The sequence below is a fragment of the Symphalangus syndactylus genome, chromosome 4 (genome assembly GCF_028878055.3).
Source record: "Symphalangus syndactylus isolate Jambi chromosome 4, NHGRI_mSymSyn1-v2.1_pri, whole genome shotgun sequence".
Taxonomy (NCBI): domain Eukaryota; kingdom Metazoa; phylum Chordata; class Mammalia; order Primates; family Hylobatidae; genus Symphalangus; species Symphalangus syndactylus.
Window position 1 is genome coordinate 155,051,621 of NC_072426.2, and position 24,336 is coordinate 155,075,956.

General features: G+C 36.3%; 1 protein-coding gene across 1 annotated transcript in view; it reads left to right on the plus strand.

The window, feature by feature from the left end:
• The window catches only part of TENM3 (teneurin transmembrane protein 3), a 2,305,387-nt gene that overhangs the window by 1,378,794 nt on the left and 902,257 nt on the right, over positions 1 to 24,336 (plus strand). Inside the window, exon 9 of the mRNA XM_055276480.2 lies at positions 123 to 205. The gene's annotated coding sequence lies outside the window, so the exon portion shown is untranslated. The remainder of the gene's footprint in view (positions 1 to 122; positions 206 to 24,336) is intronic.

A 24,336-nucleotide genomic window follows, 5' to 3' on the forward strand; every position in this document is an offset into this window, starting at 1 on the left:
CAAACGAGTTATCATTTTATAGTTATGTAGAAAAATACGTTAGGAAATAGGTAACATATACTGTTATGATAAAATTGATGTTTTATAGGAGAGCAATTTTTCTATTTGTTCTGTTTTTCCAGGCTTGTACCACAACCAATACCCCTGCTTGGCAACTCTAATGAGCAAACTGCCACAAAATTGAGAGAGAACACACACCTTTTTGGTAAGTAGCATATACATTTCTAAATCTGAGGGTAAGCACAGAGCTCATGTTTATGCCTCCATTTTGTTTAAAGTCCTATTGAATAAAAATTGTAGATGTTCTGGTATATTTTCTTGGAGGTAGAGGAAATTGAGGAAAAGTTTTCAAGAAAACTGTTATTTCTTCCAGACATTTGTATAAAACCTTTCAGTTTTGACACAATATTGAGGTAATTCCCTATATGTCTGGAAATAATTTATATTTTAGGGGAAATTTTGGGGGAGCATGATATACATTCAGAAAATGTGGGAACCATAAGTGCACAGCTTGATGGGTTTTTACAAAGGGAGCACATCCTTTAACCAGGACCCACCCAGTTAACAAACAGCATATTCTCCACAGGCCAACAGGTATCTCCAGCCCCCAGCCCCTTCTAGTCACACCCCCTCCGACCTCCCTTCCCTCACCCCAGCATGGCTAACCAGGATCATGACTTCTAACACTGCAAATTTATTTCCCCTGCTTTTAAATTTTATATAAACAGAGGAACTATCTTTTTGAAGGCCTTAAAAAAGACGAAATTGAGAAAATGAATAAGAAGGCCAAGTGATTTTCTATTTATGCAACAGCTGTTTTGCCAGATGATTTGACAACTAATTGGCATTATCTCACCTTTACTCTCAACCCCAGCAAACATCACCTGTTTTAATCGAGGGTCACTACTGCTTAAGCCTCTACTTGTGTTCTTCTCGTATTTGTGCTTAATAAATTACACCTTGCCCAAGATCAGCAAAGGTATTCATCACATCAAATGTTTACAGCAACTGCCTTTTATAATTAAAGCGAAAGATTTTCTTTTAGCATTGACTGATTAAATTGGTAATTAATATGAGATGAAGATTTTGCATGGTTTCTCAAAGCAACCAAGAAGAGAAAGGTAGATCAGCAAACGGCTTAATAACACGTTTCTTAAAGACTTTATTGTATTTAGCACAATAAATGACAAAATAGGGTCACATTTCTTTATTTCAAGAAAGATAACTGCATTTCCAGTTATTTATTCCAGGGAAGGCCTTCCCAACAGCCTCTTGACTCCTGCTAATGTTTAGGCCTCTTCCTAAGAAATAGCAATTAAATCCCAACGCTTCCAATGCTCCACTTAATATTAAGATTTCTACCTATTCTAAATTTCCAAAAAAAAAAAAAAAAAAAAAAAAGCTGTTGCTGACCAATTTTCTTACACTATTATTAAATGTTAGGGTTCTAATCCTACATTATTAATTTCCATTTTAGGGTATCTGGTTCCTTTCATAAAAATAATTTGTCATCTAAACCATTTCTTTACATTTAGTGTCATTATTAATCTGCAAACCACAGTGTGATATTTTATCTCATCTTATCTATTATATGTTAATTATTTGTTACCCAGAAGAACTTCTTGACTTTGCTCTTAAATTTTAGGAAACGCTTCAGTTTGGAGGGATTTGCAGTCCTCTATATACCTATGTCACCTTACACATTCTTCAACATGTATTTAATTTATCTTTAATTATGTAAATCACGTATGAAAGAAAAGGATTTAAAGTAATAATTCCTACTCAGTTTTGTTTAAATCTATCTAGGAGGCTTCTAATTAATTTAAGGTTATGCATGTTATAAAGCAGTTAGTGAGTTCCAAAGTTAAAGTTGGTATTAAGTAATTGAATTGTTTATAATATAATATAAAGGATAAATGCTGAGGGGATGGATACACCCTTCTTGATGTTTTCCACATTCATACCAGCATCAAAACATCGCATGTAACCACTTATGAAAATATATAACTACTAGGTACCCACAAAAATTGAAAATTTAAATCTTTTTAAACCAAGACTTTGAGATTTAGAGCGATGTATAAGCTTAACATTTATGGAGTGCACTGAGAATTTGCTTGATATTCTTCAGAAAAAAGGGATAACCTAGTCACTGCCTAATGGGATTTGTGTCTAAATTAGGAGAAAGTAAATAAAATATCATAAGAACGCTCAAAAAATAATGAAAATAATAAAATTGACATTAAAATGCACAATTGGACAATATCTCAACTTAAAAAAGTAGACATACGAAAGTAGACATATGGAAGTAGACATACGGAAGTAGACATACGGAAATATTCCATTGAGCCATTAATGTGGAAAACAAGGAGTTATTTCTGTAATGAAGACAAGGGCAATTCTACTTAACCACCACCAATAAACATCCACCGTTCTGTCTATCATGAAGATTGGTTTTACCTACCCTTGACTTTCGTTGAAAGGTAATCATACAACGTGTGCATTTCTGCTTCTGGCTTCTTTCATTCAACGTGACGATTTTCAGTTCCATACCTGTTGTTGAGTATGACAGTAGTCATACATTTATTTTTTACTCTTGAATAGTATTTCATTGATTAATATGCCACAACTTTTTAATCTTTCTCCTCCTGTATATTTGGGTTGTTTCCAAGTTTTAGATACTATGATTCAAGCTATTATGAACATTGTTGTAGAAGTCTTTTTGCGGCCATATGTATTCATTTCTCTTGGGATAATACCATGGAATAAAATTTCTAGTTAGCTTATAACACACTGTCTAGCAGTATTTTCGAGTCTTTGTCCCATTTTACACTCTCACCAGAAACGGATGAGCGTTCCTTTTGTCCCAAATAACAACTGGTGTTATTATTCTTCTGGGTTTTAGCTTTCTTGTGATCTCACTGTGGCTTTAGTTTACATTATCCTTATGACTAATGATGCATATTTTCATGTGCTTGTTAGCCATTCATGAGTCTGCCTTTTTTGGAGTGTGTATTTGAGTCCTTTGCCCATTAGATATGCTTGTCTGACTTGCTTTTAAAATATCTTTTGGGCATTTGGTTATTTGCTTTTTGGATATTTTCCTTTAAAATATCTTTTGGGTAGATCTTTGTCAGATTTTATGTACTATGAATATTTTCATTCAGTTAGTGACTTGCCTTATTTCTTAATGATATCTTACAATAAATAGGCTTTTTTAAATTTTGATGACATTGATCAATATTTTCTTTTATTCTTGGTGCTTTCTGTATCCTCTCTAAAAAAATTTGCCAATACCACGTTTGAAAATCTTTATAGTTTTGATGCAATTGGATCTATGATGATCTTGAATTAATTTTTATGTATAGTGTGAAGTAGGGGTTGAAATACATTTATTTTTATATGTTCACACAATTATTTCAATACAGCAAAAAAAATCACTTCTTTTCAAATTGAATAGCTTTGGAATTTTAGTGAAAGTTGATGGGTCATATATGTCTATTTCTGAACTGCTTATTCTATTTTATTGACCTATTCTATTATCCCTATATCAATAATACACGAAGAACACTGTAGTCTTGAAATCAGGTGATATAAGTCCCCCAATTTTATTCTTCTTTTTCATGAATTGTTCTAGCCATTTTAGATCCTTTACAGTTCCATATATAGCTTAGAATCAACTAGTCATTTTCTATAAAAGAGCTTGTTGAGATTTTGATTGACATTGCATTGAATCTATAGTTCAATTTGAAGAAAAATGGCTATTTTAACAACTTTAAGTCTTCCAATCCATGAATATGGTAACTCTCCCCTTTTATTTAGATCTTTTTTAATATTTTGTATTTTTTAGTTTAGAGCTCTCTAGTAGATTTTTTATAGATTCCTTTGAATTTTTATGTAAACAGTCATTTCATCTATGAATAAAGAGTTTTACTTCATCTTTTCCAGACTTTATGCCTTTTATGTCTTTCTCTTTACTTATTGTACTATCTCAGACTATCCATACAATGTTGAATAGAAGTGGTGAGAACAAGGTATATTTGCCTAGTTTCTGACCTCAGGAAAGGAAAAAATATTCAATATTTTGTTATTAAGTATGACATTAACTTCAGGATTTTCATAGGTGTTTTCTCAGACTAAGGAGGTTCCTTTTTATTCCTACTTTGTTAAGTGTGTTTTATAATGAAAGGGTGTTCAGTTTTGCCAAAAGCTTTCCTGCCTGCATACATTGAAATGATTATATGGTCTCTCTTCCTTTTCTGATGATTTGGTGAATTAAATTGATTTTTTAAGTGCTAAGCCCATCTTGCATTCCTGGGATAAAGCCTCATTTGATCATACGGTATGGTTACTTTATGTAATCCCAGATCTGACTTGATAATGTTTTGTTAACACTTATTTATGTCTGTGTCCAGGAGAAATACTGGTTTCTATATTTTCTCGAAATATTTTTGTCAAGTTTTATTACCAAGAAGCTGTTGGTCTCATTAAATGAGTTGGAAAGTATTTAAATATTTCCTCCTTTTGTGTTTTCTTAAATATTTTGTGGAGATTTATGTGTTTCATAAAATTTTTATAGAAATTCACCAGAGCATCCATGTAGGCTTAGAGTTATCTTGGTGGGGAGCTTTTTAATTGCAATTTAAATATATATGTATATATATATATATAATATGTATATATACATATAAAGTTGTTCAGGTTTTCTGCTTTTTGTGTTAATATTTACAGGGTTATACTTTTTTAAAACTTTTATTTTAAGTTCAGCGGTCCAAGTGCAGGTTTGTTCCACAGGTAAACTTGTGCCATGAGGGTTTGTTGTGCACATTATTTCATCACCCAGGTATTAAGCCCAGTACTCATTAGTTATTTTTCCTGATCCTCCCCGTCCTTCCACCCTCTGCCTTCTGATAGACCCCAGTGTGTGTTGTTCCCCTCTATGTGTCGATGTGACAAACAGTGTCGTTCAATATACTTATTTAAGTCATAAAGTGTATTTACACAAATGTCCATAATATTTCTTTAATATCCTTTGAATGTCTCTATGAATTGTGATCATATTCCCTCTTTCATTTTTTGATATTGATTATTTCTGTTTTCAGATTTTTTTCTTGATCAGTCTTGCTGGGGCCCATTAATGTTATTAGCCTTGGTACCAGCATGAGAATGGACAGAGGCATTGAAGTATGACTAGGAGGAGGAGTTCAGACTTGTTCTTACTTCTGGAGCCTTTGTCCTCAGCTCCTCTAACAAACTTACCCGTTTACATTTCAGCTGTCATCACCTGGCCTTATGAAAAACACATAGTATCAACATTTGGATTTGTTGATTTTCTTTATTTTTATTTTTTCTTAATTAATTGCCTTATTCTCTTATTTTTACTATTTCCTTTCATTTTCTTACTTTGATTTTTATGTGATCTTTTTTCAGATACTTGGGAGGTAATTAAAATTATTAGCTTGAAGGCTCACTTCTCTTCTAATATAAGTATTTTTTTTTTTCCAGATGGAGTATCGCTTTGTCGCCCAGGCTGGAGTGCAGTGGCAAGATCTCAGCTGACTGCAACCTCCAACTCCCGGGTTCAAGCGATTCTCCTGCCTCAGCCTCCCGAGTAGCTGAGATTACAGAGGCATGCCAACATGCTCAGATAATTTTTGCATTTTTTAGTAGAGATGGGGTTTCACCGTGTTGGCCAGGCTGATCTCAAACTCCTGACCTCAGGTGATCTGCCTTCCTCGGCCTCTCATAGTGCTGGGGTAACAGGCGTGAGCCACCACACCCGGCCTAATATAAGTATTTTAATGCTACCAATTTTCCTTGAATCTCTGCTTTAACTGCATTCCATAAATTTTTATTCATGGTGTTTTTATCATTATTTAACTCAAAATATTTTCTAATTTCTCTTATGATTTATTCTTTCATTATGCATCATTTAGAGGCATGTTGTTTTATTTCCAGATAATTGGGGATTTTCTATATCTCCTATTCTGATTGATCTCTAATTGAATTCCACTGTCATTAGAGATGTACTTTGTGAGATTTCTATTTTTGGAAATTTATTTAGACATTCTATTTTATAGCCCAGCATCAGCACGAGATCTATCTTGGCAAATATTTTAAGTGAATTTGAAAGAAATATGTACTCTGAAGTTATTGAGTACGGTGTGTGTGTGTGTGTGTGTGTGTGTGTGGTTTTTTGTTTTTTGTGTTTATTTGTTTGTTTGTTTTGTTTTGAGATGGAGTCACCCAGGCTCAAGGGCAGTGGCACGATCTCGGCTCACTGCAACCTCTCCATCCCAGGTTCAAGCGATTCTCCTGCCTCAGCTTCCAGAGTAGCTGGGATTACAGGCATGCACCACCATGCCCAGCTAATTTTTGTATTTTTAATAGAGACAGGGTTTCACCATGTTGGCAAGGCTGGTCTCAATATCCTGACCTGGTGATCCGCCTGCCTTAGCCTCCCAAAGTGCTGGGATTACAGGCGTGAGCCACCGAGCCCAGCCTAATTTTTGTATTTTTATTAGAGATAGGGTTTCACCATGCTGGCCAGGCTGGTCTCAAACTCCTGACCTCAGGTGACCCACCCACCTCGGCCTCCCAAAGTGCTGAGATTACGGGCATGAGCCACTGCACCCGGCCGAGTACGGCATTTTATAAGTATCAATTTATTTAATCTGGTTGATCATGTGGTTGACATTTTCTGTATTTTTTATCTACATATTCTACAAAATACTGAGAAAGAAGTGTCAAAATTGTCTAACTATTAGTGTGATTTTGTCAATTTCCCTTTTTTCTTCTGTCAACATTTGCTTCACATATTTTTGAATCTCTGTTATTAGGTGCATACACACATACCTGTTGTTGGAGCTGTTCTAAGTTCCTAATCAATGAAGACTTTTATTATGCTAAAATTTCTCTCTTTCACTCTTACCACTCAGACTGGGTTGGCTTCAACTTCTCTCCATCCTGCATGATAAAAGAGAGAAACAGAGAGATTAGCTCTCAGCCTCATAAAGAATAGCCAATGCCTGCTTGATCACATGAAATCTTGCCCTCCATTTGTACAACACAAGCGTTAGCCAAGGACCCACAGAGACTCCACACAGACTTCTACTCCTTCCTCCTATCCCTGCCCTGTACCGTCCTCCTTTCTGGTACCCTACCATGCACGTTCCAGATGTGCTGCTACAGCAGCCCCGGTGGCTGATCTCCGCCTCCTCTGTTTAGTGTTAACACAGTGTTCTACTTGGGCTCTACTCCTTTGCATGCAATCTGGAAACTGCCACAAGGCAGGGAGCCAGGACAAATATAGAGTTCCCTTTATGTGCTTCCCTTCTCTCAAAGATCCGTCCTGCACTGCCTGTTGTTCATTGCCTCCATACAGTTATTGTATATGTCGTGTCCAGTTTTATTTTTGTTTAGGATGGGAGAACAAATCCAGGGCCAGTTATTCCTTCATGACCACGTGTTGAAGCGCTTCTGCTTGGTCCTGTTTTTTAGTGATAGACAAAATAATTGCAGCAAGTCTCTGTTCGCATTTTGGTAGAGTAAAAGGACATCTCATTATCTTCAAATCTAGCCAAATAAAATATCCACCAATCTCTCATAAATAAGGCAGATATGTCTCCTGTTTGCCTAATGTAGTCCTAGTTAATACCTATTATTAACTTCACTCTCAAAAATATCCTTACTTTTGTAATAAATGACCTGGCTATCCTATTTATAAATCTTAATAACAGCGATTTGTTAGAGAATTCTGTAGTCCAAATGTACCTTCATTATTCATTAGTTTTTCATATTCATTTTATCTTTTCCAAATTTAATGTTGTTATTTCTTCTTTAGGAATCTTTTTTTTTTTTTTTTTTTACCAGTTTGTAAGTCTTCATACAACCTACCTCTCCATTCTCTAACACTCTGAAATAGGTTTTAAATGTGGTCAAAATGTGTCTTTGAGAAATAAACTGCACAACACAAACCATAATTTTATTAGACAATTTCTTACAGTAGGAAAAATATGTCACATTTACTGACAAATTTCTCCCTCTCAATAAGTCAAAAGACAACACATTGATCTTTCCTGCCATGTTTGATGGGATTTCCTGTGTGGACTCTACGTTCAGAGCCCTGGGTTGGTATAAGTGTGCCAATGGACAGAGGCCATAAAGTATTATTAGGGGGAGAAGTTAAGACTTCTTCTTAATTCTGGAGCTTCTGTTCTCAGTTCCCCTGACAAACTTAGTGATTTACATTTCAGCTATCATTACCTGGCCTTATGAAAAGCACATGATAACTTGAATATGCCCAAACATCTCACAGAAAAAAAAATATGCAGAGAAAACTGTCCCACATTTCCTTACCTTTGGAAAAGAATGAATTACTTAAGCAAAACAGCATTTGAAAGTAAATGCAGTATCTTTGGCCATAAATATGCTTCCTCTTCTTTAAAGGTAGGATGTCCTCTGGACTATATTTCTGGCCATGGAGTCAATGCCTTGACAGCTTAGTAAACATGATATAAGACAAATACTCTTGTTCGTTATTTGTTTTCTTTGACTATACACCTAGTTAATGCAGACTGACAATTTGAATGGCTATCCAGTTATTTTTCAATGACCAAGTTATATAGCATATTGAGGATCGTAATAAATGTTGAACTTTCAAATCTTATGCAAATATGTTGTATTTCCATATATCTCATGTTTGGCAATTTATTACTTTTATGTTTTTATTTTGAAACTATTTATGGCCTATTTAATGTCAGACTTGTACCTACCATGAAATATGGGGAACACCTTCCAGTAAGTGGAAGCTTTTCTTTTATGATAGACCTTATAGAAGATTCAAACTGTGAGTCAGAGGCACTTATTTTGAGAGAGAGGCAGCTTGGGTGCTGTAATACGTTTCCTCTGTTTTAAAACATCCCAAAGAATGCTGTCAGCTCTAAGTTTCTATACCTAGTATCTACTAAATCAGATCAAGCCATTTTTACATAACGGTTGCAAATGTGTTTTTTTGAATGTTAAATCTGTTTCTATTTTTCAATCAATTTAAAATGTGTAGAAAAAGTGTTCTGATTGTATATTATCCAATTTTCATCAGCTGCCGGAAGGAAGTGCTGTGAAAATCTGTGATTTAAAACCCTTAAAACTTCTGCTTGAAATGCATGTTTTGTTAAGAACATTAGATATGCAAAGTATTTTGAACAGAATTTTGATGTCTTTATTAATAGCATTTAAAAGATTTAGGATTTCAGATATTCATAGATTTTATTCTCCTTCATTCGCAAGGTCATATATTTTAGGTCTTTATATTTCTCCTTTAGGAAATAATTGGAACTGTGAAGGAAAATGCTAAAAGAAAAATAAAGAAATAATTATATTATTAATAACAATTTTATCTTTTCTCAGTTATTGGAAAGTGTATTTTATATAAGATATATATATATATATATATAAAACCACAAATATCAGTAAGCATTTACCTAAAACCCATTGTATATCAATCATTTGCCTGTGAGCTGTGTAACATCCACAGGTCTTGCCTTCCAGGAGTTTACGATCTAGTGAAATGTATAAAAATATACATGTCAAAGGAGTGGCTTCAGTGCCGTTGGAGTTTAGAGGGGGTAAACAATTTTTTCTTCCTGTAAGACTTTATGTCTGAAGCGAGATTTGAGTTGAGGAATAAAGGTGATACATAATAGTAATTCGTGATAAAAATAACATTGAATGACAAATTTAAGTGCAATATTCGTTTTATTCAATCTAAGCAACTTAGGTTGGATATTAAAAATAAGGGTGGACGATACAAAATAATCCAATTACAGCAGATGCTTTTTTATAGCTATATTTTGTTTCATACTAATTGAAAAATTAGAAGCAGAAAAACTGTTAATGAGTACTTTCTTTAATTTTTTTATATTTAGCTTTACCTCCTCTATGAGTCAGCATTTATGTTTATCCATATCAAGAGATTGCCAAGAAATCGTGACTTAAACATACAAGGGTTGATTTTTCTCACTTCAAGCAAATCCCAAAGCATAGCAGCTCCATGATGTCACTGGGGTTTCTTTCTAGCCCTTTAACCACCCACCCCTGTGGTATTGAATCAAGTCCAAGACTGCACCTGGAGCTCCAGTCATCACATCTCTCTTCCAGGCCTACAGTAAGAGGAAGGAACAAAAAGGGTGCCAGCCCTTCCTTGAAGAAGGCCTTAAGGAAGTAGCACATGCAGCTTTGCTTATACACCAGGGGCCAAGAGGTGGTCAAATAGCCACACCTATTGCATAGAGGCTGGAAAATGCAGTCTTCTAGGTGGATGTGGATTGCCCAGACTAATGACAGGGTTTGGTGGTAGTGGGGAAACGAAGGAGCCTAGTGTAGGCATATGGCTGTTTCTGTCATTCCTGCTCAACATGTTTAAGGTTCCTGATGCACACTGTGGTGTTACTAATTTGAAATCAGACACCTGACATAAGGGCTGTCACTCACTGGGTGGATCTATTGTAGGCACCAGACATATTGTTCAGTCCTTAGGGAGGATCCACCCATTCTAGTTGTCTGCTCAGACGAAGATCATGAAAGAATTCACTGAAAATGACGGAACCTAGTTTGAGAATGATGGACATCTGGCTGTGTGTTTAACTTACACTTGGGTGAATGGATAGGTAGGTATGTATATAGGTAACATATTGTATAATTAGGTTGATAGAAAAATAGGGGGGAAAGGAAAGAAAATGAGGGGGGCCGGAAAAGGAAGGGAAGAGAGAAGAGGAAGAAATGGAATTGGGGAAAATTCTTAGCAGTACATCAAGGATAGTCAGTCTGGTCTATGGTCTAATCAAAATGTATGTCTGTGTATATTCTGCCCTTTAGTTTCATAGTGTAGTGCATCATTCGACTCTGGAATGCTGTTTTGTTTATGATCTTTAGTGTTTTTGGTAGTCGATTCTTTATTTCCCCACTTGTAAATGCTGAGAGTTTACCTTAAATAGTCCCAAAGAAGCTTTTTTTCCCTAATATTTTATAGTATGTTGTCTTCCTTATTTATTTCTTAATAAAATGATGGCTCATCTGTCTATTCATTTATCTGTCTATATATAATCCTTCCATCCATCTATATACCTATCTATCAAATCATCCATCTATCATCTGTCCATCCATCCATCTGTGCATGCATACATCCATCCATCCATCTGCCTACCTACCTGTCTGCCTATCTACCTATCTGTGTGTCTATATACTTACCTACCTACCTACCTACCTACGTACCTATCTATCTTTCTGTCTATCTATCTATCTACCTCTCTGTCTATCTATATTATGAATGCTCTTTGTCTATTGGTCTATGACCTAATCAGTGTTGTCTCTGTTCTTGGCAGGCTGCATTTCTCATCTAGTGGAAGGGTAGAGTTCTAGTTTATTCTCTTCACAGTCACGATCAACTCCTCACTCAGTTGCAGATGAAAGTGGGATTGCCACATTGGGTAGCTCCATGATACTGTGTGTGTTATCCCAGTCAATATCTCTCTGGCATAGAAGAGCAAGACTTACTATTTGACGAGTCCACGTGCAGAAATATATGGGTCAACTTAGAGAAATCAACACTGTCAAGTGACATAAATTCAGAAGAATAATATTCCACACAATTTGTATAATGAACTGCTGTTTTCTGAGAAATCATTATAGGCAAAAAGAAAGAAAGTTGGGGGAGGGAGAGAAAGTAGAGAGAGAGAGGGAGGGAGGAAGGAAGGAAGATGGAAAAAAGAAATTCTCTGAGGAGCTTTCAGTGGAAGAAATTACCTCCAACCACATGTAAAATGTTTTCAATGACCTTCTTAACTGATTTTGAGCACTGGAAATTTCTCATTTCTCCCAGCAATAGCTACAGTCTACTAAACCCTAGGTAGAACTGACAGAAGCAGTGAAGGAAAATTGCTACCAACTTAGAGAACAAGGTGCCCGGCTACTGACACTGCTCGTAATCTCTTCTCATGGGAAAGCATTTAATATCTACAGTAACATTTAAATTTGAGAAGACATGGTTTTTAAAATTCATATACAGCAATAACAATAGTTAATGAGGTAAATTTTATTTTCTGCAAAATATCTTGTATCCCTCTAACTCATAGAACGTTAGAGATCACTATGGAAAAGCCCCAGATGTGACTTCTGTGATATTTAGAAGAGACCCTGAACTCTTATTCCCTCTCATAAAATTAGTAGACACACTTGTGGCACTTCGTTGATTGCTCAGTCCAAAGTGATCTGTCAAAAATCAGCACCTGCAAGCGTCATGCACATAAAAGTTAAGAAAAAAAAGTGTTTTTTTAAACATGTTCAGATTGGATTTTAAAAATAAAATAAGTGAACTTCTTTTTAGTGTGTCGAAGTTAATTTTCCAAAATTCAACTCTTGCATAGTCAATCCGGATGGGATAAATATTATGGGATTTTCATTTGCATTGCCCTTCCTGTTCTCTGAAATAATTTATTATAATTTTCATGAGACTTCATAATATTATTCATTCACTTCATAATTGAAACGTTGTTAAACTCTGCCTCATGTTGATTCCTGACCTATGCTAGCCAAAGTCACCTTCCTCTACTTCTCCTCTCTTTTCCAACTAAGGAAGTTAGCAAGTTTGCCATCCAGTGATAACCTACGCAGATGATTGTGGTCTTATTGATTTATAAAACGAAGATGATACTCCTGGCTTCTTAGAAATATATGGTAGATTAATTGATAGGAAGATTGTTTAAATATTTAAATATGCAAATATGAATAAATATGTAAATATCAGTAACACATGCAAATTATAAATATGCAAATGTTAAATAAATGTATGAATGTTAACCATTAAAAATTGATACAGAAAAAGGTTTAAAAAATAAAAGACATAGGGGAATTAAAGTATGATTATCATTTCATCAATTGGTTTATCATTTTGACTGATACATTGTTAAAAACTAGCGACAACTTATTGTATTCAAATTCATTACCCAATTTTTAGTAACATAGTAAAAGTAGTGAACATGGTGATAGTGACAAGGTCATAGAATGCAGGAAAATTGTCAACAACTACAATAGTCCCTGGCACTTTAGTAGGTGCTAAAAAAAAATTATTTGGTAAGCTCTAACTTCTATCCTTTGAAAACGGATGAGAAAAAAATATATAGACCCTTACTTTAGTTAAAAATTCATATAAATTCACAAAGCAGTTCCAGTTCACCTGGCAAATGACAAGCCCTTCTCCTTGTGACAAAATCAATAAAATCTACAAAGCATACGTGCAGGGCTCCTATGACCAACTTCCAGTGCCAGCCCCCGTGGCTCTAATAGAGGTCAGATCAGTTCTTCTCTTCCTAAAACATAAGAGTCATGTTTTGGGTTTTACTTTTGGCTTATCTTTCTGTTATTTGACCCAAGCTCATTTGAGTATGTAATGAGAATAACTCATTGAGCTAATATATTATAAAAGCCTTAGACTTGAAGCTAGAATTCTGGGGGAAATCCCAGGCATGGAATTTCCCGCCAACCTCCACCACTCTCTCCATTTAGGGATAATTCAGCTCTACTTCAACCCCACATTCCCTGGAAGATTTATTCCCTGCCCATCTGATTACAAGAATAGCACAATTTAGGATACTCTTTGGGAATGGAGATTTAAAAATCATTTAGAGGCAAGTATGATGACTCAATCAATGATGTTACTTCTCACCAATTTTCTAAACCTAGCACCAATAAGAAGAAAGAAACTCAGTGAAAGTAATTCAAAGGGACAAGTTAAAGAAAAAAGGAAGTTAAGGAGAATAAGTTAAAGTAAGTAGTTCAGAAGACAGACAAAATGAACATGAATATATTTATTCATGTCTTCAAATGTTCATTTTGTCTGTCTTCAAATATCAGAAAAAAGTGATATTTGAAGTTAGAAAGAAAGGAGTCATATTTGTTGACCACGTATTATGTACAAAGCATTATTCCAGGTCCTGAAGTATATTCGAGATCTTGAAATTGATCTTTGTTTTTGACCCCCTTGGCTTATTTTGCTTTACTTTTAGTAGCATTAGTAGCACATATTAAAACTGTCACAAGTCAATGAAATATGAGTGGGACTGAGTGTGTTTCCTGGAGACTTACAGAACTATGACAGAGACAATTCCAAAAACAAAATAATGCCAGATATTAACCCTTGGGTTGCCTGGGTTTTCTAACATTCACAGCCAAATGAAGTGGTTGCAAAAATTGTAACATGTAAGCTAAACAATTGATATATTTATCTCCTTACTGGGCATCTAGACCATAAAAATCGCCCACTTTTTAGTTTCAAACTTTTAATGACAGTTTTCTCAATTAGAATTATCTTCTGCATTATTCCTCACATTCATGCAACTTCCGTGATTTTGTAAATTTTTGATTGAGAGAAAAATATGCACACTGTTCAGAAAGTCAAACGCTGCAGGGTGAAAATACTCGAGTGTAATTTCAAGTTAATTCTGGAAGTTCAAGGTTTTAGTAAAAAGAACATATGTTTTCAAGGGCTTCTGCAGTCCCCCCATTCGCCTGCAGAGTTCGGCTGCAAGACCCTGACTCTCCAGGCTGTGACTTCATTATGAGGAAAACCCTTTGTAGAGGGCATCTGCTTAACTCTAATACTAAATTTTAAGGGAGGTGCGGAATCAAAATGAGAAGCAAATGGATTAATTTTTCCTCTACATGGGAGCTGGGAATTCATTCATGACGTCTGTTCCTCATCACTTTGTGTACTCTTGGACTTCTGCAGGAAGGGAATATTAAATGAGAAATGAAAGGAGTGAGCCTTTATTTTCTCAGTGTTGGAACTTCCATTTCAGTGTTCCAGAAGAGAGAACTGTTCTTAGCACTGGGGCCGGCACAGTCTGCCATACAGGCCCACTTCTGGGAATTAGAGGGTGAAGACTGATATACAGGGGTGCCCGTTCTCAAGTACATCATAGTTCAGCTGGGAAAACAAAAGAGCGTGGTTTTAACCCTGACTTTGCCCCTCATTAGTTAGACTTCAGACACCTGGCATTGAAGACCTTCTTTATCATACCAGAGAATTAAAACCAATTACTCCTAAGGTCTCCTCTAATTGTAAACTTTATATTTCCATATAATTAATTCAAGGCTTTGGATGCTGGAAAGGGCTTCAGTAATAATTCCACAGTCCACACATCTAGTCCAACACTTTCTTCTAAATTGGTCCAGTGGATTGAGTTTTGAACACTGGAAATGGGAGATGTAACCTGTAGTCACAAGCATAGAAGTAATGACTTATAATCATCAGATTAAGCTCTCAAAAGATATGATTAAGAGAAACAAGCCAACAGAGTAGGCAGTGATTTCAAAACAACCACCAACGTCAAATTAACAGCAGCCCACCCTGGATGGAATAATTTTTCAATTATAATTTTAATGTTTTTAATATATAAATATTCCTGCAGATTGTCCCTATTCAAAGTAATGGCATGTTTTGTGTTTCATTTTGTATTCAGAAGCAGTTGTGCTTATTACATATTATCTTTTTTTGCAATCTTTTTTTTTTTTTTTTGCTTCTTAATAACTGGTTTAGTTCATCTAACATTTGAAATGATGGGTAAAAAAGCTCATTGCTCTGACCGAATTGTCAACTCCCCAAGAAGAGAGACCAAGGAACTAATATCAAAGCATTGTGCTAAGAACCTGTGTGGGTGCACACCAGTATGTGTTTAGTCGAATTGAAGCGAGGTCCACCAACTCATTCAAATCATGCATGTTAGCCATGCTCTACAACCTTAATGAGTATACCCACAATACTACATATCATATCACTGATCCAACTATTTTTACGTTGTTATGTATTTACAGCCCACCTCTTTTCACAAGGAATTGGAGGCAATATACAATTTTTTTTTTTTTTTTTTTTTTTTTTTTTTTGAGACGGAGTCTCGCTCCATCGCCCAGGCTGGAGTGCAGTGGCGCTATCTAGGCTCACTGCAAGCTCTGCCTCCTGGGTTTACTTACGCCATTCTCCTGCCTCAGCCTCCTGAGTAGCTGGGATTACAGGCACCCACCACCACGCCCAGCTAATTTTTTGTATTTTTAGTAGAGATGGGGTTTCGCCGTTGTGTTAGCCAGGGTGGTCTCGATCTCCTGACCTCGTGATCCGCCCGCCTCGGCCTCCCAAAGTGCTGGGATTACAGGCGCGAGCCACCGCAATATACAATTTTTACATCCCACAGTGAAATAATAAACTATAAATAGAAATAGAAGATTAATGGCAGGGACAAGGAGAATAGAAATATGCCAATCCTAAGATGAGTCTGGTTGCTGAACATTGTATTTTGTTTGAGCTTTCTGGTCACCGGAAGAAAGAAATGGAAGCGTGTTCAGTTGCAAGGTCCCCATTAATGAATGGAGGCTGCATCCTGGTCCCTCAGGGAAGTAACACGTTTTGACAAATACATTAAATAGTTGTGTTCCCCGGACAAAACCCTGTGGAACAATTCTCATTATTTACACAGAACTCTAGATGAATTGATAATTTTTTCATGGCACACTGATAAGTTTATCTGGCAATTGGGCATCACATGAAACTTTCTATCCCAGAAAACCAGTTTACGTGGCTACCCTGGTTAGTTCAAGGTCTCCTGTCTTGAATATCTAGGAATAATGCATGCTAAACTGACTTGAATTACTAAGAATTTCCCCTTTATTTCTGAAATTTTTCTAATTTTAATTTTTATTATAATATATAATGTAAAATTTATTATTTTAACCATTTTAAGTATAAAATTCAGTGACATTAAGTATATTCACAAGGTTGTGTAAATATCACCATTATTTCCTTAACATTTTCATCATCTCAGATAGAAACTGTACCCATTAAACACTAACTTCCCATTCTCACTGTCCACAGCCCCAAGTAACCTCTATTCTACTTTCTGTCTCTATGAATTTCTCTATTCTATGTACCTCATATAAGTGGAATAATACAATATTTGTCCTTTTGCATCTGGATTATTTAATAGCATAATGCTTTCAGGTTCATCCGTGTTGTAGCATGTATCAGAATTTTATCTCTTTCAATGGCTGGATAATATTCGATTTTATCCCTTTCTTTTAAAAAACATAATCATCTAATCTTTTCAGTCTTTAGATTTTTTCCCTGTTCCTTGAGTTGTCAAAATACTAGCAAAATAATCTAAAATAATAATAATCTGCCTATCTCTTAAAAAGCCCTATAATTCAAATCCTTGTCTCAGTTACTTTGCTGACCTCAAGGTTTTCCTTTGATACTATTCCTTTATCTATTATGATTTGATTTGAGACTTTCATTGCAAGCAATTTTCCATTTGGAATATGTTTTCTTAATTTTTATAAAAATTTTTGGAAATGGTTTTATGGAAAACACTTTTTAAATCTTATATTTGTTTCTTTGTTTAAAAAATTACACTTTCTATATCTTGGTATCAAAGGGGCATCATGTGAAATTTTTCTTAATTTTCTTCATTGATCAATATAACTATCAAATATTTTCACATTGCTTTTTGTATAATGTATAAGCATTACAAGTTGTATCTCTTTTCCCCTTGTTCTGAGCAGCTACTTGCTTCCTGAGAATGCCCATTAGCAATCATTGAAAGTTTCTCGCTCAGTCCCACAGCCTAATCAAAAACTATACAAAAAGTTCAAAAACTTTAAAGAGATTCCAGTTTGTTTGTTTGTTTGTTTGGTCGTTTGTTTGTTTTGGGACAGAGTCTAGCTCCATCATCAGGCTGGAGTGAAGTGGTGAGAGGTTGGCTCACTGCAACCTCCTCCTCCTGGGTTCAAGTGATTCTTCTGCCTCAGCCTCCCAAGTAGCTGGGATTGCAGGCATGCGCCACCACACCCAGCTAATGTTTATATTTTTAGTAGAGACAGGGTTTCACCATGTTGGCCAGGATGGTTTTGATCTCTTGACCTCGTGATCTGCCCGCCTTGGCCTCCCAAAGTGCTGGAATTACAGGAGTGAGCTACCACGCCTGGCCGAGATTCAAGATTTTAAGAAAATTGACTAGAATTTAAACAACACGACCTCTACTTGAGCAAGAAAAAAGTCACTCCCATAGCTACATCTTCGTTTCATTTGACTCATATAAAAATAATGCATAGAGGCCAAGGTTTATATCAAATAACATCTTAAGTTGAAACTATCAATTCAAAAATTAAATATTTCAAAAATTAAATGCCACTTACAAAATACTTTTCTATTAGGTATACCTGTATCTCATAACATGTTAAGAAAATAATAGGATTTATTTTCACTGGGCCATTCTTAGAGATAAAACATTCAAAGAATAAACTTAATTTTAAAAGCTAGTTAATCTTCTAAATATGGATTTGAAAGTGCAGTCCCATACATGCGATTTTAGGCAAGCCATCTCTTTATGAACATTTCAATAGGTAGATCAACCGGCTGGAAAAAGATCTGGCAGCATTTTCTCCTACAAGTATTTTTGTTGTGGTTTTTCTTGGGTTTTTTTTTTTTTTTTTTTTTGAGATAGGGTCTCCCTCCATCACTCAGGCTGGAGCACAGTGGCATGATCGCCACTCACTGCAACCTCCGCCTTCCGGGTTCAAGCAATTCTCCTGCCTCAGCCTCCTGAGTAGCTGGGACTACAGGCGCTTGCCACCATGCCCAGCTAATTTTTGTATTTTCAATAGAGATGGGGTTTCACCATATTGGTCAGGCTGCTTTCGAACTCCCAACCTCAAGTGATCCGCCCACTCAGCCTCCGAAAGTGCTGGGATTACAGGCGTGAATGAGCCACCGTGCCCGGCCTCTACAAATTTTTCTTCATTAAGTTTTGCTAAAAATTTTGAAAGTAGCTAGATATTAAATGAACTACGAACGTATTTTAATTTTGAAGCAAACTTTTGAGATAAATATTGGTTCAATACATGAAAATCATTAATTAAATAACATTTAAATCACATGGATTCTTGGCATTTTCTCTGGATTCTCTATTTCACCCAGTGTTAATAATTTATATGTATTCTACATATCTGATATTGTATATGATGCAAATCAAGTATATTATGCACATGCACTTAATATTCAGCTATACATTACCATCATTAAGAAAAATCTCTTAGGTTTTCTTCTGATTTCACATGCCTTCATTTCATATTCAAGCTAAAACTTAGAAGTAATTTTAAAAATTTGGTTTAAAAATCTTACGTTGTTACTGGTTTAATTTTGATATTACACCTTACTAATAAACTTTGGGTTAGTGATCAGTTTTAATTCAGTTTAATTCAGTTTTAATTCAGTGATATTTCTAAATTGGGTAATGAATATCTGACATTATTCCTAGTGCCTGACACCTGCTTGAATGTCCTTTACCATGAGGAAAGTTTTCCATTGAGCCAATATAAATAAAATCTGGAAGCTAGAGAAAATAACTACCTTGACGAAACTTGGCTCGTAAGAACCCAGCAAATACTTTAAATACTTTCCTGTTTCATTTCATGAGTTCTTCTACAGTGTACTTTAAAAAGTTTTTCTTCCTGCTCACCTTATTTCCCCTAAGTGCCAGTCTAAAAGACTGATTATAATGGGCACTAGAAACACTAGAAAAAAAAAGGCGTATCTGAGCCCCAGATTCTAAGCTTCAGTTACTGGTCGGGTCTTCCCAAATTATATGGCTGTCTTTACATGTACTTGTGTGATTTTTTTTTAAAATAGGACATTTTACAGCCAGAACTTAAACTTACAGTATGCATTAAAAACTAAATGTATTTACGAGGCTGTTAATGTAAGCTTAATGATAGACTTGACAAAATACATTAGATTTCTAATGACTATTTCCAATTTCTCTTTACTGGGAAATTAATGATACCTTTAATCTATTAGTAGGTGGCTACAGGACTATTCTGGTTCTCTTTTTTTCCATTTAGTTCTCTTCATTCTCTTTCTTTCTCTGTGCCTCTCTATCCAGTCTTCACTGGAATGAATGTTCCCTTGAATCATGCTTTATATCCTGGCTGCAACCACAACTGCTTAAAGTATTTCCAAGGGCATTTGCCTTCTTCCGGCATTCTTCACGACAAAATTTTAAGTTTAGTGCTTCGTATCTGAGAACAGTGTCTGTCTTCTGCACGTGCTCTGATCAGCCTCTTGGACTCCAGGATACACTGGATAATTTTATATCCCTTGGCATTTTAAATGTGAGATGCAGCTTCAAAACGGGGAACAACCTAGAATAGCCTTTACAGTACAAAAATCTTGAATTCAAATCACTCTTCTTCCTTAAACTATCAAGCATATTCCCTTGATTGAAGGAAGGACCTCAAGGATTTAACTTTTGGCTATTTCATGCCTACAATATATGCACTATATATGTACACATGAGAAAAAAGGCAAGCAATAAAAATCAGACACAATAATCCTAAATAGCTTCCCAGATGAGGCTCAATTTTATTATTTTCTATTCTATCCTATTATTTTATTTTATTTTTTTGAGACAGAGTCTTGCTCTGCTGCCCAGGCTAGAGTGCAGTGGAATGATCTCTGCTCACTGCAACCTCTGCCTCCCAGGTTTAAGCGATTCTCATGCTTCAGCCCCACAAGTAGCTGGAATTACAGGTGCCCGCCACCACGCCAGGCTAATTTTTGTACTTTTAGTAGAGCCAGGGGTTTCTCCATGTTGGCCAGGCTGGTCTTGAACTCCTGACCTCAAGTGATCCACCCGCTTCAGCCTCCCAAAGTGCTAGGTTTACAGGCATGAGCCACTGTGCCTGGCCAAGGCTCAATTTTAGTTTGTCATTTCCCAACCTGCACTCTGATAGACCCTAGGCTTATAGGTAAACGTTTAGATAGCCCGTGAAAAGAACAAATTCAAATCAGATTAAATTCACTGTCTGTATTAGTCAGCGTTCTCCAGAGAAACAAAACCAATAGAAATGTGTGTGTATATATATATATACACACACACACATATATGCATGTGTGTGTGTGTGTGTGTGTGTGTGTGTGTATGTATGGAGAGAGAGAGAGAGAGAGACTTACAGGAATAGACTCATATGATTATGGAGGCTGAGAAGTCCCACAATCTGACATCTGCAAACTGGAGAAACCAGGAAAGCCGGTGGTTCCGTCCGAAGGCCTTGGGGCAGGGCTCCGTTGGAGGAGCGGGGAACAGTGTAAGCCACGGTTCTAGTTTGAAGGCCTGAGAACCAGGAGTGCCAATGTCCAAGAGCAGGAGATGTGTGTTCCAGCTCAGACAGAAGAAAATTCACTTTTCCTCCACATTTTGTTCTATTTGGGCCCTCAAGAGATTAGTCGCCGCCCACCCTCACTGGGGAGGGGGATCTTCCTTTGTCAGTTCAGCGATTCAAATGCTGATCTCTTCCAGAAACACCCTCTCAACACACCAAGGAATACTGTTTCACCAGCTACCTGGGCATCCCTTAGCCCACTAAAGTTGACACATTAAATTAACCATCACACTACACTTACGTGGTGACATGGTTTGGATATTTGTCCCTTCCAAATCTCACATTGAAGCGCAATGCCCAGTGTTAGAGGTGGGGCCCGGTGGGGGATATTGCATCACAGGGCGGATCCCTCATGGGGGGCTCAGCACCATCCCCGTGGTGATGCGTGCCTTCACATGGGATCTGGTTGTTTAAAAGTGTGTGGCACTCCCATTCCCAGCCTGCTCTCTTGCTTCCACTCTCACCATGTGACATGCTGGCTCCCCATTCCCTTCTGCTATGATTAGAATCTTCCTGAGGACCTTACCAGAAGCAGATGCTGGCACCACCCTGCCCACATAGCCTGCAGACCTGTAAGCAGAAATAAATCCCTTTTTCTTTATAAATTACCCAGCCTCAGGTATTCCTTTACAGCAATGCAAGAACAGCCTAGCACACATGGTATGCTTTTTGAGGCTGTTTTTGGCATGCAGTCAATACTATTTAATGATCGTGGTAGTGGTGGTAGAGAAGAGGTGTGAACAATTTAATTGAACGGGCAATGATTATAAATGAATCATCAAATTAGTGAGGTGCTTCACGACTGCTCTTGCTTTGAACAACAAAGATACAGAAAACTATAATCCTTGGAAGTGTGCCTTCCATTGTAGTATTTTCTGGTTGCATTTTGGGAAGAGTGTGGAAATCCTAATATCCTCTACTGCTGACGGAATCTATGCATATAAATATTAAAACTATACTCCAGTATAAAATAATTTGCTTTTATTTTTCTTCTTCATTATTTTAATTAATTGGGATCTTCCTTATAAGCCAAAAATCTGAATTCCACTAGCTGTTAATGAATGATACAGAAAAACATAATTTCTCCGTGAATGTTAGGTTGATTGGAAAATGTCATCCTCTGACCTACTCAGCCTTGCTAATCAAGAGAAGTCTTCAGAGGGACTAATAGTTAGATTAAGCAGGCTACAATCCATCAGCCACCCCCTTTATTTGTTTAAATTAGAGTGCTTGTCAGGTATGAGGTTTAGTGGAACTGAGGAAAGCCATGCCAACATGGTTGAGAGCATATACAGTCATGTCTCTGGTAATTGAATAGTGCGCTGTTTCACCTTAAGCTGTTTTGAATTAATGCAAGACATCAGCCACTAGCTTTAGGTGGTTTAATTATCAGAATTGTCACATTTTAGTTATCAGCCCAAGGGGTGCATGCTGGGGTTGACTGTGAACATGTGGCACTACCTGATACAGGTTACCTGATGGCCAGATGTGGGTCACTTCAGGAACACACTTAATTTAAAGGAGTACTGTCCTGATTCAGAAATATTTATAAATGGGAATCTGGTTTTCAAAGAAAAAAAAAGACTACTAAAATACAAAGCTGCTCAGTTGAAAGAAGAAAAAAATAGATCCCTTACTATCTTAGCTTTATATATAGGAATTATGCTACTATTAAGAGGTTTCTAAATGTCAATATTCATTGTGGGCTTTTAAAAAAATTTTTGCACTTAAAATTATTAAAATCAAGCAATTTATTCTAACATGTTAGACTAAACTGTGCCCCCACTCTATTATTAGAATGAAATCACTTCTTATCAGAAGTGTCTATTATAAAGCAAGCAGAATATAGTCTTGTTCATTATTTTTACTTAAAGGGGCCCCAACAATTTATATGGAAAATCATTAGTGTCTGTAGGGTTGGTGAAGTTTTCAGCTCTGTGTGTTTAACTGCACTTTTACTGAAATATTTTAGTGGGTTGTTCAACCACAGAGCATAGTATCCCAATGACCATCACAGTGCCCTAAATTCTATTGTTTTCCCAGATGCTATTGCTTTCCTGAAGCATCGGTAAAAATAATGGAACTAATTCTTCTGAATCACTGCACTTATACCAGTTCAGTTTTAATAGTATTGACTACAGTCTAAGCATTTTTGCTTCACTCAACACAGCTCTTAAAGGGCTTTCCCTTTTGAAGGCATACTCTCTGTGGGTGGTCAATACCCTTATGAAACTGTCAGACTTGAAAGTAAGATGGATTGTTACTGGAACATTAAGTAGGACAGAGAGCAGATGAAATTTAAATACAAAGTTGCAGCTGTTCATAAGCTCAAAAACGTAAATTAGTTCAGCTAAACTGCTAAATTCCAATGAGAAACAAACTGAGGAGTTGGCTACTTGTTCCCTAATAGGAGGAAAATGCATCTAAAATATAAATTGAAGCCTTGTCATCTTAAGAAACTAACATTTGCACTGAATTATTCCCTTCCTAAACAACCCAGTTAATCTAATATTTACAACCCCTGTAGTACAAATCCAGATGGTCTTTCCTACCACTCAGCACCTGCCATCTCTGCAGCTTTTGATACCATGATTCCCTCCTTCACAACCTCTTCCTTGGCTTCTCTTAGCCATCCTAATACCTTTCTTATTTTCTCTTTCTTTACCTCCTTTCCTTTCTTGCTTCTATTTCTACCAGTTCTCTTCAGATCAAATTCTCAGACTTTCTACTCTTGCTCTACTTTTCTTTCTTTATCCAATTCCTTAGATTGCTCATCCACTCTTGCCATGTCAACTATCACCTATATGCTCATTATTAAACCTGCAGTTTCAGCCCATGCCTTTATCCTTCATTTATTTCCAGTTGTTTACAGAATATGTCCAATCAGGTGGTCATGTTTGTAAAGTCAAATCTACTGTATGCCATGATCAAAAATGAATCCTTTGTCTAACTTTTTGTTATGATCTGAATGTGTACCCTCCAAAATGCAGGTGTTGCCAATGTGATAGTATGGGGGAAAGGGGAGAGGTTGTTTAAGAGGTGATTAAGCCATTAAGCCATGAGGACTCCTTCCTCGTG